Below are 12,994 nucleotides of genomic sequence, written 5' to 3'. Positions count from 1 at the left end.
GCCTCATCTTCTGTCACTCATCCTCAGTTCTTCTGTCCTCACTATTATCCTTGCTTTATTTTTTCTCACCTGCCTGTTGCACCTTTATCCCCAGTCACCTGTGATCAAAAAGATTTTGACCCTGTATGAAACGAGGTGACTTTAGAGGGTTATATCCTCCATTTCCCAGGGGAACGCCTACACAGACACAGAACTAACAGACTGGAGAAACTGAAGCAGCAATCTTTCAGTTTCCCCATCTGTTTCACTCTCTCTCTCTCTCTCAGCTCATCCTGTTCCTGACACTTTTATCTCATTCCTCTTCTGCCCTTCTTGCATACTTTAAAATGTTTAATCTGCCTCCCCTGTTTGAATTAATCATCAAAAAGTATGGGTGCAAGGAGTGGCTCCTTAAAATGTACAAAGAAATGTCTTTTTAGATCAAATAAGAAGATTAAGTGAGTTTAAGGACTCCCCTCTGTTTTAATCATTTATGAGTACAAAAATTAACACTTTCCAAAGGCAACATCTCATTGATATGCTAATGTTAATATGATTCTAGAGAATGATCTTTCCATGCAGATCCTTTAATGAATGCATTGTGGTGTGGCTCAGAGGGAAATCTCTAATTTACATTAATTCCCCTATGGATTAGTGAATCTTGTTTGCATGAAAATAGGAGCGGTAAATCTGATATGCCTCCCTCTGCTTTTGCTTTTGCTCTAAAAAAATGTGAAACGTTATCACTCATGAGACACCAATTAAGTGGGGAGCTAACTGTGTTGATTTACATCATGCATATGAAACATCTGAATGCTGCTGTGTAGCAACTTAAAGCAAAAATATTGCCTGTGCTGAGGTTAATGGAAACCTTTGTTATCTTAACATAAAGACTGGAAACAGGCTGACAACTAGCCGGATTCTGTGCATCCTGCAACGCAAGTTGTGTATTTGTTTAGTATGTACAAAATTAATGGTAAATCTGACAGGTGGTGGGTTTACAGGGGGTTATGTGCAGGACTGGTCAGGCATAGTGATTTCTTGGAGTCCTTTGTAAACATGAAGTTGCCAGGCAACCAGTAGAACATCTCTAATGTCACTATGCCTAGCCAAAAATATTGTCTGGAACTTAAATCAGATGATTTCCTCCTGGTTTTCAGTCTCTATGCAAAAATAAGATGTACGCCAACAACTTTAATTCTGCCTGACAAAACACCCAAACAAACCTCAGTGTTCTCAGGCAAAAACAAGTTTTTACAAGAGAAACATCTGCACATTTCCCAAGAAGTTGAGCTGCTCTTTAACAGACAGCAGCTATGATAAAACTTCACCTCATCATTCACAACTTCAGTGTCAGGGCAACACTAGGGCAACTCAGCTTGTCAGTGAAAAGCTAGAGTCTGAAGCGTTTTCCTTTAATCAAAGTTTGTAACACTCATTCTAAACATACTTTGTGTTTCATTTCAACATAATGCCATGGCTTCAAATAATTAGATTAGATTAAATGAAGATGCAATCATCCCCATGGGACTGTTGTAGCAGCAACAAAGCACAGTTTAGCTTACAGAATAATGTGGATAATAAAAATGATCACCCTTAATATAGAAAAGTAGTGCAGCAGATATAAATGACAATGAACAAAGAAATTCTGTTTTTTATTATAAATTGTTGTGTGTTGGTTATGAGAGAAAAGAAAGAAAGGAAGGAAGTAAACACAAAGATACCAAAGTGAAAAAAGGGATGGAGCTTTAAAAAGTAGTGATGGCCAGGAAACACATCAGACAGGTAACTCAACCCTGCATGTTGGTGATTTTGCATAATCACACACACACACACACACACACACCATCATCATCAGCAGCACTGACAAGCTGTTGTTCAGTTGTTCCATTTCTTTCTTCAGTGTCTTTTATTGCATTCTGGGTAGAAATCAATTCTGGAGGAACAGTCTGTCAGCACAGACTGCACCCCCGAGCAACAGAGAGCGAGAGGTAGAGAGTGTGAAAAAGATAGGGTCTCTATGTGTGTGCAAAATTATAAAAATTGTGTGCACAAGACAGCAAAAAGAAGAGGGATAAATGAAGAAAGATACTGTGCAAAATAATGAACCGGAGGAAGGTGTGAAGAATGTAGAGACTCTTGAAGAAGGAAGGGTGGAAGAGAGAGACTCAGAGGAAGGAGAGAAAAAGCCCAGCATGATGGGATACAGGGAGGTGAAGAGGTAGCAGTTCACAGGACCAGATGTGAAGAAAACAATGCAACTGATATTTACATAACTGATATTTGGCAGGGCAGTGTTATTGAGCATTCTTAAAGCAGTGTACACACACACACACACACACATACAAATATATACACCAGCTAACATACACTGACTGAGTCAACACAGGAGTACGCATACAAACAGTAGCAAGCAAATACAAGCAAATAGTAGTAACAGCTTTACTGATAAATTGCCAGCTGTTTTGCATTTGCATTACATAACTGTTGTTTGGGAAATTATCTGTGTGTTTGTGTCAAAGTCTCTGTGTTATCACTGACTGAGCTGATTGTTTTGAATGTGTCTACAGAGAGAGGATGCTTCTGTTCTACTGGGCGTCACTGCCTTGCGATTTTTTTTCTTTTATATCACTACTTCTCTATACCACCTGGTCAGCTTATTGGAAAAGGGACATACAGCCTATAGCTGGTCAAAATCCATTGATAAAGAAACAGAGAAGTATTCATTTGTGTTTTTGTAATGGAAATGAACTGTTTGTAACATCTTTGTCTGTACTATCCAAATCAGCCAAAATAATTCTAAAAGAAAAAATGATTAAACAAAAGCATTTAGTGCCTTATTTTGAGGATCCACTGCGTCTGAGCGAGATGTATTGGCACAAGTGGAGTTTGGGTGTGTCCATGTTCATTTCGGTAATTTGAGGATGAGGAAAAACTGTTCAAGCGCCCGTGTAAATAGCAAAAGGACTGTGCATAACATGAAATTATCCAGTCAGTGTGTTTGAACAGTTTGAACGTTTGGCGAATTGCTATCATGCTGGCAGACTTGCCAGTTTGGATCTCAGTAAGATTTTTTTCACTGAGGAAACAGATGTGCTCATGCACGAGGTGAAAGCACAGGATCACTAATCAAAATGGTATTCATTATAAATACATATATATTGATGTGCACAACACCCAGTGAACATATATCATCTTTTATTTTTTAAGTTTTGCATGTCCTGCGCAGCGCATCCCAGGGTATAACAAGCACAGCGCATGAGCATTGAGCACGCACCTAGACAGGTGCACATTACAACACGGTCAAAGTGCCCATTAACTAGCAATGATGATTTGACTGTTGACCACAGACCTGGTTTTTGCTGGTCAGTTGTGCAGTCACTTTGTGCACCCTCATATTACCACTGCACCCAAAGTTTACCTGGAACCACACCATTTTCATCCAGACACACCTGTCAGTGTGAAGTCCACAGACTCACAGACTGCTGCTTGGTAAAAAGGCAACATGATGCGCATGTCATGAAAACAGTAATTGCACAGGTAGGAAATTAGGAAACACAGACACACTACCCATGCTCCAGCACGTGCGTTTTTTGCAAGATAATGCTCTTAGTTCTTCATTAACCTTGTAAACTTTAATGCTGCATTAACTCATTTTGGCCACTTAGGAGCAGCATAAATAAATAAATAAATAAATCCATTTCAAAATGGTGAATGTGTTAGCTAACAATTGCACAATAACATCTTTGATGTATTAAGGAGACCAATATGCCGACTTACAAGATGGCTGCTTTCTGGGCCAGTGTGTGTCACATGATGATTGCAGAAGTTGTACTCACATTGGCCACTACACTAGGGTTGCTTCACAGCCCAGGGCTGTTCCTGAGGACTTACACCCAGCACATATAGAGCAAAAGTAGAAATAATTTTATGGCTACCTGATAAATGTAAGTCCACTCACCTTAACTGTCTTTTGGTCTCCAATAACTGCTGTTGGCATTAGAAACTGTGAAGGTATGTCACACTGTGTCTAATGTTGGGAAGGGGCACCATCTTTGGTGGACCACACTGTATTTACCTGCATCCGTTCTTGTTTTGTTTGGCTAAAATGTTGCTTAAATCATTTAGATCTCACTTTACTGACAGTAGTAATTCAGAGTGGATAAGAGCATCTGCTACTGTATGTAGCTCTATGGGATGGTATTTATAGTTGTATGTAGTGTAAATATCTAAGATTGATAATGAGAGTGATGCTCCAAACATGGTACAGTAACCAAAATTCAACACGGTGTGAGAACAACTTCACATTTTATATCTGGCTCTTTGCCTAAAGACACTATGAAACTCTTTTGAGTTAAAGGGAACTGCAGAGTTGGGAGGTAATTCTATACGAGTTAAACATTATAAGTGATCCTTTTCACATTGCACAGTAATTAGATTGAATGTTGATACAAAAATACTGATTACAGCATATTTAACTAATAGTAGTGGCAGTGTTATGTTCAACTAGTGAATTAAAAGATGAGTTCATCTTTACCCTGCACTACATTCATCATTTCATCAAGTACCATGTTCATGTCACCTTTAAACCACATGCAGCACCTCTGTGCATCTGTTGGTACCTTACATGGCTTCCTCACTCACGGTGTCCTGTCTGCAGCAGGGCAGAACGTACTGTTCAGCAGTGAGACATCTAGTGGTAAGAAACACTGTTTTGACTCCTGACTACTTGATGGGCTGGAGAGTATACTTGACTGGCACACTGGCCTTGAAGCTGAAAATGCTCAGAAACAGCTGATTTATTTTTTCTGCATGTCCTCTTTCTCTCTTTCTCCCTCTCTCTTTTCATGCATCATAGAACTGCATAATCAGCCAAATTCTAATACTTATTTGTACATGATGTACAAAATGTGACTGGTCCTCACCACAGGAAAGCAAATACTAAGACCTCTGAGCTCTAAGCTAATGTTTACAAGCACTCACAAACAAAAAAGTATGAACTGCAGCTGCAGCGCTGAATCTGCCCTCCCTCTGCCTGCTGACAAGGCTGAAGACCTCAGTGGAGATGTAGCCTTGATGAGCTGATACAGAACAGTCTGTGTATGTACAGTAGCTGCCATTTGTACAGGCAACAGCAACACTGATGCAGTCCAAATGTTAAAACAACAGCCTGGACCATAAAACAACAACAACATCACAACATATGTACACCAAAAAATGCTGTATAAAAAGTTGTGATAATATAAGTCATTGTCTATTTTTGCTGCTTCCTTTGAAGAGACTAGGACCCAAATGTCTCTCAGTCATCACTTTCTAAAGCATTTTTAATGCTATGATTTACAAGTTAGAATGACTTACTTAAAAAAGCCTTTATCAAGTCTTGTCAGTGTTTTCCTTAAGATTATTTACCTTTTTCAGGATCACAGGAGATGACATGCCTTTCTGTGTGGGGTTTGCATGTTCTCCCTGTGCCTGCGTGGGTTCTCTCCGAGTACTCCGGCTTTTTCATAGGAGGGAGTGTGAGTGTGTGTGGTTGCCTGTTTCTAAGTGTCAGCCCTGTGATGGACTGGCAACCTGTCTAGGGTGTACCCCACCTCTCGCCTAATGTCAACTGGGACTGGCTGATAACTCCATTGTTAACATACCTGCCCAGCACCAAATGATCTGTACAGTTGAAAAAGTTGGCAACTACAGCTGATTAACATACTAATGGGTGACATTTTAAAGGGAAATCCTGAACAAATAAATAAATAAAAAAGCAAGGGTCACTGATTAATCTACTGATTATTTTCTTCATTTTTTGATTTATCCTTTTATTAAGAGGACAGTTTCTTCCCCCAGGCCATCACTCTGGTGAACACTTAACCCATGTAACCTTGTAAATATAATCATTGTACACAATAATAGCTCTTTAAAAAAAAAGTATAAATGTACAGATATTTATCAAATTGTTTTTGTCTTTGATTTTACTTATTGTTGTTATGGTTAGTCCCCCTCACCAGGAGGGTGAGGGAGAACTATGGTAGGACTCAAAACTGCTGACCCAGGTGCTAGTACAAATGGTGGTTTAATGGTGGGAAACACACACACAAGAAGGAACAGTCAATGAATACAATACAAGGACAAACTAACGGCAAGACTAAGGTGAGCAGGAGGATGAGGACGGACAGGTGAGGACGGACAGGTGACGGACAGGTGAATAGACAGGCTAACCATGAGGACGGACAGGTGAATAGACAGGCTATCCATGAGGACGGACGAACGAAAACGGAAATCCACAGCACAGGAACTGTCAGCGTGGAAAACAAATGACGTATAAAAAACCACGACAATAGGTCTGTTACGGGGTATGCGAGTTACAGTAGTTACGTACACAAACACATGTAAATAACGTGATAACAGAAATCAACAGCACAGTCACTGTCAGCGTTGAAATCTGGAACATGTGTTTTGAGTAATGCTCCGGCGACGGTGGAGCGTCCACCAGAGGTATGAATAAGGTAGGAGGGTGATTCCCTAACGTGCCTCAGCTGTGCGCCATAACCCACGAGTCACTAATTACAAAAAGCAACACAGCTGAGGCGCGGATCCCACAAAAAAAGATAAAAGCAGGAGAGAAAAAAGAAAGAGAGGCAGGTCGCGCCGAGCGGACCTGACAATTGTTCTATTTTCATTTTATTTTACTTTAATGCCACAGAACTGGAGTCAAATTTCTTGTGGGTTATACTTGGCAGTAAAGATTCTGATTCTGATTTTTGCTTCAAAACTGAATTTGTCACTCATCTGCAGTTGAACATTTTGTAGCTAAACAGCCAGACATTTTCCTTAGGAGTTGGTGGTGACCAAACCGGGGCTAAATGGAAAGTGATTATTGGATTGGCCATGTGTCCAGAGCCACAGCTACAAATGAATGCTGCAGTACCTTGCTCCATTTTTCTGAATATGTAAATAGGCAACTGTTTGCTAGCCTGTGTCATATCAGCTTCATACTGTGATAATATGTCAGTGTTTACTGTACCTCTTGGAGGTCAAGAAATCAATTAATGCAGCTCTAATTCGTTATTGGGTTTTATGCCAACTTCAATCAAGGCAACAAAGGCAGTGGTCTGGGTGAGTTTAAAAGGGATTGCAAACATTTATTTTTGTCCATAATGGAAGTGTGTTCATATCCAGAGATATTTACATTTGGTGAGAGGTGTGTGGTGTTCAACGGGGAGCAAAAAATCTAAACTTATTAGTCAAATGCTAATATGACTCATTAAAGATGCTAGGGGGTTCCATCTGCTAAACAGACTCAGCTGTTGCTGGTGAGACACGATATAAGATTTCCAACATAAATGACCAAAAATATAGCAATAATTAAGCTTGGAAAAAAGAAAGACTGGTGTATTTTAGCATAAAAGAATGTGGTCAGTGTCCAGAGCTGGTCTTATAGCCTGGAGGAAGGAGAAGCAGGGATGTGTGGTAACCTACAGATGGGCGCCCAGACACAGATGGATGCACACACACATGGACACATACATACAAGGGCCCTGCAGACAGATAGAAAGAGGGACTGTGGCTTTGGCTTGTCAACAGTGAAAACTGATAGACAGAGGCATCTGTGTTGGTTGTATGGGAGGAAGTTGAGGGAGGAAGGAGGGGTCTGTGCATTATCTCCCACATCTTCCATATAGTACATGCAAAACAGTATCTGGGTGCCACGGAACACTGGGAAAGGCTAAGTTAGCAGAGCAAAAATGCAAAAGTGACATAAACTATCAGCAAATGTGTTGTTTCTTATAATAATTGGGTATAACTAATCAGGTAGGCTTGACTGAACAGTTATGAGACATGCTATTTATTATACAGATGCGACTGCAGATGAAGCAGAAACACCAAGTCTGTTTCCTTTCTCCACTGGCTCTTGCTAGAAATGTACAAGTTATAAACAGAGCTGCCTACACAATAGAGGAGAATAAGTGGAGATGAAAAGAAGTGGGAGAAGCCACCTCACCTCATAATTACTCCTCATTAAGATTGCCTCATGGGGATCAAGGGTAATTCCAACTGGCCCTGTGGGTGTGATTTTCCACACAAGGATGTTTCAAAACAAAACAAGACTGTCGACACAGATCGCTTCAGTAGTTGGCACTGTCTCATATTATAGTGCCTAATTTATTTCAGTACACTGGTGTATCAGTCTCATTATCACTTAAGAGCTTTGCAACCATTTATTTAGCAATCAAATACTGGAAGCATGTTTGCTGATTGATGAGCATAAGCAACCAGCAAAATGGCAAAACTATTTTATTTAAAGCTGCTATCATCAACACTCAAACAAGTGGAATCCTTGCAGACACAAGGGATATCCACATCATTTCATCCCTTGTGTGATCTGGAATTCATATTGGTTGTATATTCATTGTCCTGCACCTGCTTGGCACACTTATGGATACATGAGCAAAAAGCTGTGCACAGGATTATTATTTGCCAGTGTGCTATAGTCAATACTTCTTTTTATTTTAACAGCAGATCACATGATGATCACAAGCATTTTTAGTATTTTTTAGTAATTTAACAACAGTTTATTTAGTAGCAGTTGTTAGGTACATAATGACGTCAAGGTTATTTTCTCATACTTTGGTAAGGTCTTCCAGAGCCATTTGTACAGTGGAAAGATGACAGGTGACTACTGAGAGGAGAACGGCTATCTCCTTGGTCTCCTAAACTAAATAACAGTAAGATAACATGGAGAAAGAGAGAGGGTGAGAGAGACAGAGAGATGGAGAGAGCACTGTAGTGGTCTACTGTGTATATAATACAGGCTTTGCCTTAAAAGAGGCAGCATCACACATGATTTAGAAACTGGGGTGTCTGGGAGTTTGTCTTCACTGTCCAGCATTTGATGTGAGGTGTCTTCCAGATGACACAATCTGAATGTTGCCGCCCACACACAATCTGCTGCTGAGGGCCATATATTCATTGGTGCTCTTTGAATCCTCATCTCACACTCTTCACCTCTTGCAAACTCCTTGCTCCCCCACACCACAAGAAACCCAGCTATTGTCTCTCACCATCTCTGCTGAGGAAGACACAATAGTCAACTTTAACAATACCCCCTCCAGCTCTTCCTCAGATGTAGCCAAGCTGAGGGAGCCCCTGTGTGTGTGAATGTGCTTGTGTATCTTTTCTTTGTTGCCCGTGAAGCATATGGCCTTCTGACATGGCAGGCAGAAGGTCACTGACTAAAGCCATTCTGGGAATCTTTCGATCTTCCTTTCACTCTAACAAACTTAGTTATAAGGCACTCATGCCTGAAGGTGCAGGCACACATAGGCACATAGAGATATTCACATGACCACACACATACATAGTGAATATACAAATCATTTAATAGAAGTTATTCAGTGTGACAAATGACCTGTTTTGGTTTGTACATCCTTGTGTTCACCTGCCACTACACAGCATGCTCATATAAAACCTGATTAATATACATCCAATATTCACTCTCTTTTCAACTCTGTTTTGGGTAATATATTTGGCTTTTTAGCTGCTAAATGTTGCACTGTGTTCACCAGCTAGTTGTCAGCTTTGTCCATCATGTGTTTATTGCTGACCAGGTAGTGTGCAGTGGGTTTGTAAAGCTTTTTAACTGCTGTGCGCTGTATCTGGAAACAATGCTATGAGACAATGAATGTGAACCAAAACAGTAGAGCTGTGGGCTGTAAAACCAAAACAATTAGCTGAAAGACGCTAAAACTAGGGACAGGTGGTTATTCTCTGTGGGTTCATCAGTCTGAGCAACGCCATTCACATTACAAACACTTATTTTATCCATGTGTTATAATAAAATAGTGATTATATCTGTAACAGCTTTAAGTACAGCTTTGAGTTACTTTTACTTGTTTATTTTTTATTTTTTTGCTCCTTTATGCTTCCACGCTACCAAATTCTAGAGAAAATATTGTACTTTTTAGTGCAGTTTCTCAGTCATCCAGGTCATAGTAAACTGAAAAAACTTAGAAAAAATCAACTGGACTCTTGGATGAGAGGTGAAACATCTTCGACCTAGAAGTCTAAGTTTTTTCAGATTGTACTTTTAACTTTTTTAACAAATAAAAAACTGAAAAATTGGGCGTGCAAAATTATTCAGCCCCCTTAAGTTAATACTTTGTAGCGCCACCTTTTGCTGCGATTACAGCTGTAAGTCGCTTGGGGTATGTCTATCAGTTTTGCACATCGAGAGACTGAAATTTTTGCCCATTCCTCCTTGCAAAACAGCTTGAGCTCAGTGAGGTTGGATGGAGAGCGTTTGTGAACAGCAGTTTTCAGTTCTTTCCACAGATTCTCGATTGGATTCAGGTCTGGACTTTGACTTGGCCATTCTAACACCTGGATATGTTTATTTGTGAACCATTCCATTGTAGATTTTGCTTTATGTTTTGGATCATTGTCTTGTTGGAAGACAAATCTCCGTCCCAGTCTCAGGTCTTTTGCAGACTCCATCAGGTTTCCTTCCAGAATGGTCCTGTATTTGGCTCCATCCATCTTCCCATCAATTTTAACCATCTTCCCTGTCCCTGCTGAAGAAAAGCAGGCCCAAACCATGATGCTGCCACCACCATGTTTGACAGTGGGGATGGTGTGTTCAGGGTGATGAGCTGTGTTGCTTTTACGCCAAACATAACGTTTTGCATTGTTGCCAAAAAGTTCGATTTTGGTTTCATCTGACCAGAGCACCTTCTTCCACATGTTTGGTGTGTCTCCCAGGTGGCTTGTGGCAAACTTTAAACGACACTTTTTATGGATATCTTTAAGAAATGGCTTTCTTCTTGCCACTCTTCCATAAGGGCCAGATTTGTGCAGTATACGACTGATTGTTGTCCTATGGACAGAGTCTCCCACCTCAGCTGTAGATCTCTGCAGTTCATTCAGAGTGATCATGGGCCTCTTGGCTGCATCTCTGATCAGTCTTCTCCTTGTATGAGCTGAAAGTTTAGAGGGACGGTCAGGTCTTGGTAGATTTGCAGTGGTCTGATACTCCTTCCATTTCAATATTATTGCTTGCACAGTGCTCCTTGGGATGTTTAAAGCTTGGGAAATCTTTTTGTATCCAAATCCGGCTTTAAACTTCTCCACAACAGTATCTCGGAGCTGCCTGGTGTGTTCCTTGTTCTTCATGATGCTCTCTGTGCTTTAAACGGACCTCTGAGACTATCACAGTGCAGGTGCATTTATACGGAGACTTGATTCCACACAGGTGGATTCTATTTATCATCATTAGTTATTTAGGTCAACATTGGATCATTCAGAGATCCTCACTGAACTTCTGGAGAGAGTTTGCTGCACTGAAAGTAAAGGGGCTGAATAATTTTTCACGCCCAATTTTTCAGTTTTTTATTTGTTAAAAACGTTTGAAATATCCAATAAATTTCGTTCCACTTCATGATTGTGTCCCACTTGTTGTTGATTCTTCACAAAAAATTACAGTTTTATATCTTTATGTTTGAAGCCTGAAATGTGGCAAAAGGTCACAAAGTTCAAGGGGGCCGAATACTTTCGCAAGGCACTGTACATTAATTTGACAGTTAGTTGCTGTCTAATTTGCATATTCAGATTTTACTTTCAAAACATATGATCAGGTTGTAAAACATGATGGATTGTTGCTGAAAATGTGTGACCAACTGTAACATTAATTTGCTCTCAAGCATTAATATATCACTGCTGCATGTATAATACTACAATATATCTGGTTTCTATTACAAGACTTCAACTTTCAGTGAAGTGTATTTGTTAAATTTTGGAACATTATGGTTTTCCAATAAAGTGAAAGATGGAATTTTATTTCATATGCTCATACTGTAGTTTTTGAATGCAGTTGGAACAATATTGACATCTTTGCTGTTGTTCTTTAATGTCTTTTTGTTCAGTTGCAACTGTTTGCAAGTATATGTAATGTTTTAATATGATAAATGGAAATTATTTTTCTGTTGTTTTTCCCATTTTGCAAATAACCAAACAAGGATACCTACAGTGTAACCTACTTACTGATCTTTGAATTTTTGTATACCATTATACTTAAAATACACCAAATCAAAAATGGACACACACACACACCCCAGCCAGATGCAGATATCAATGAGAAGCATTATGTTACATCTTAACAGTAGGGAGGGAGGGATTATCTGAATGACACACACTACCCCTTTTGTAATATTGCTTCCTTGACAGAAGGGATGAGGGGTGAGCAGTAAAAGGTGGACTGTTGTCTCTTAAATGGCAGCCTCTTGCCTTGGGGCTCTGGGGCTCTGGGCTGGGTGAGGAGCTTCCATGTGTCGGCCCTGGCTAGTGACAGATTTTCTCTCTGAAACAGCAATAATTCACCACTAACTGGCAGCTGATAATGTAACAGAGCAGGAAGTGCTGTTCAGATAAACAAGAGAGAAGACAAAGAGGAGGGGGATAGAGTGAAGTGTGTCTACATTCAATAACTTTCTCTGAAAATGTGTGATTGCAGCACTTTATCTGTGTGCTGCTCTCCTGAGTAGCAGTGCACATGTTTGCGTTTGGTGACATTCAGTCTAACATTGCATTGCATATCTCTGTCCCTGAATGTGTTCTCTCTCCCTCCCTCTCCTCTTCTTGCAAGGTACAGTGACCATGATGAGAATGTGTTGCTGAAATGAATAAATGGTGATGATCACAGACTCTGTGTGTGTGTGTGTGTGTGGTGTGTGTGAGTGAGTGAGTGAGTGAGTGAGTGAGTGAGTGACCGATCGATCGATCGATCGATCGATCTCAGCAGCTAAGCCATCTGTACTCAGACTGTTAGATTCAGATCTGTATCTCTGTGTATTTCATGCAGGATGACATGTTAAGGGTGGATTGTGCATGTTTATGTGTGTGTTTGTGCCTGTGTCTAACTGTGGTGATGTAGCATCCTCCAGGGATGTTGATCCTCACATCAAATCTGCCAATCAATGTGATTGATCAGCCTTTTGCCCCTCCCTCTCTCATTTCAGTCTGATCCTCT

This window comes from Monopterus albus, unplaced genomic scaffold (genome assembly GCF_001952655.1).
Source record: "Monopterus albus unplaced genomic scaffold, M_albus_1.0 scaffold402.1, whole genome shotgun sequence".
Classification (NCBI taxonomy): domain Eukaryota; kingdom Metazoa; phylum Chordata; class Actinopteri; order Synbranchiformes; family Synbranchidae; genus Monopterus; species Monopterus albus.
This window is presented reverse-complemented; position numbering follows the sequence as displayed.